At 43.0% G+C, this 2,500-nt stretch overlaps 1 long non-coding RNA gene across 1 annotated transcript in view; it reads right to left on the reverse strand.

Annotated features, from left to right (window-relative positions):
* The window catches only part of LOC138012564 (uncharacterized), a 9,992-nt gene that overhangs the window by 2,794 nt on the left and 4,698 nt on the right, over nucleotides 1-2,500 (reverse strand). The window lies entirely within an intron of this gene.

Raw genomic sequence — 2,500 nt, forward strand, 5'->3', positions numbered from 1 at the left:
TTCGAAAATCAAGCTTGTCAATTTTAGCATGAGCTAAAACCCAAAAGAGCAGACTTGTAAAGAAAACCCACGTGCGAACAGTATTGCATGTCCAGATGATGTGAATAATTTTGTGCAAGCGAGGCTTGGTGGTGAAATTAGCTATTCAGACGTCATCACGCATAAGGCCCATTCGGTTGAAAAGGCGAATTAAGCCCGGTTTGCAACGTGAAACTACAGTTTATAGTAAACCTTTCATTGCGTGCTTTTTTTAATTCAAAACTGCGCCGTTTATACCAAAGTACATGATCGCGAAGCACGTAAAAGTGTAGTTTGGAGTGATGTTTTTTGCTTTGCCGTTGTGTAGTCATTGCAAAGCAGCTGTTCGATAATTGACCAATTCTCTCTTTCTTCTCTTTAAAGCTTAAGCTTCGTTCACTTACTTGAGCTCAGTTCTACAATTAGATTTCTGCCTTACAAAGTTCACTGTCACTCTCTTCTAAAGCCCGGTTTACACGACAAACATTTTGGGCACGGCACCCCTCCGATTTGGCACCCGTGCCTATATTTTCGGTCCACCCATTGGCCGTTCACACGACAAAATTTTCTTTATTTGGGGTACCACTTTTTTTTTTTTGGCGGACATGAGAACACGATGCAACCGCGCTTTTTTTCTTTTGGTTTTTCATGAGAAAGCGAAGAAATATAAATTGTCAGGAATATTTAGTGGAGGGAAGAAACCACTCATACACTACTTTTTATAACAACGTTAAGAGGCGCAGAATGTTTGTCCAAGCCGTGCTAACTGCGGTACACCAGCCAAGAATAAGACGTATTTGGGTGCGATCTGATGCCTGGTTTGACATGGTCTTGGCAACGTACAGTGAAGTGCAGTGGCCTCCTCCGACCACCTCACATTGTTGCTGGAACTCGACGCGATCTTGGATTTGATCCATAACTCTCAGCGAGAAGAGAAAACAATCTCATTCCCAGGGACTCTGGGTTTGGTCATCAAGATGTTGGCAGCTTCGACCAGAAAATATAGGCACGGCAATCCTGAAAAACAGGCACCGGACCACCTATTCACAAGGTCCCGGCACCCCTAAATTTTTGGGCACACGTGCCCATAAAATTTCCATTTACACGATAAAAACTGAGGGAGCCGTGACTAAAATTTTAGGCACGGGTGCCAAATTGTAAGGATGCCGTGCCCAAAATGTTTGTCGTGTAAACCGGGCTTTAGAAGAGAGTGACAGTGAACTTTGTAAGGCAGAAATCTAATTGTAGAACTGAGCTCAAGTAAGTGAACGAAGCTTAAGCTTTAAAGAGAAGAAAGAGAGAATTGGTCAATTATCGAACAGCTGCTTTGCAATGACTACACAACGGCAAAGCAAAAAACATCACTCGAAACTACCTTTTTAAGTACTTCGCGACCGTGTACTTTGGTATACACGGCGCTTTGGTATCTCTTTGCCGCTTTTTTAACGGTAGCATCTACATGCTGATTCCATTTCAAATTATCCTGAATAATCACACGTAGTACTTTCACAGACTTAACAAGATCAATAATAGCGGTTTCGTTAATTGATACTTGCTCGCGAATCGCCGGAGAACGTGAAAAGGAAATTCTAAGCTCTTTGTATTTCTTAGGATGTAATTGAAACTTATTGATCTTGGACCACTGTGTTATCTCATTAATGGCATTCTGTGCCTGGCTGACCTCTCTGCTGTCGACCACTTCATAAACCGTTGTGTCGCCGACATACTTAACCGTACCATTCGCAGAGGGCACTACAAGATCGTTGATCATAGCAATAAAAAGCCAGGGGCCGAGCTTTGTCCCCTGGGGAACCCCGGGCGGGTACAGATTGCCATTCCGAGAAACAATCTTCACCTAATTTAACTCTTTGAAAACGATTCCTTAGAAAGTCGCCTATCCAATTTGTAACGATGTTGTCAAAAACGTTGTTTATTTTCTGATTCACAAAACTAACTCCTACTCTCCGGCCTCGTGCTCTAACATCCGGGACACTACTTTCGTACCGTGTATTACCAAATTTGGTAGCAACATTACATCTCTCCCCTCTTTGGAGCAAATCTTTATCACGGGTAATGAAAACAAACAAAGTGCAATGAAAATACAATTTAAACAAACAAAAACAGTTCAGTCCTAAAAGCCTAACAAGGACTTAGCAAGTTCACACGCAAATGTTATCAGTCACAAACAAAGTCATCCAACTTTACTGGGCGTGTTCGCGTACGCTGCGGGTAGCGCTTTGATGGTGCAGGATCGGACTGCATCGGTGCTGCAACATCACTGAAGCTTCCTTGCTTCTCGGTACTGGCATTCTCTTCCTTCACTGCGGGCACGCTTTTGAAGAACGAAGAGTTCCTCGTAACCTGGACGCCATCATCATTCTCTGCAGTGATCATAGATCCCTTTTTCGCTACAATAAAGTGCGGTCTTGGGTCATATGGTGTGTCGCTTTTCTTCTTTGAGTCATCTCTCTTAACTAGTACC

Source organism: Montipora foliosa, chromosome 8 (assembly GCF_036669935.1).
Source record: "Montipora foliosa isolate CH-2021 chromosome 8, ASM3666993v2, whole genome shotgun sequence".
NCBI classification, from domain to species: Eukaryota; Metazoa; Cnidaria; class Anthozoa; order Scleractinia; family Acroporidae; genus Montipora; species Montipora foliosa.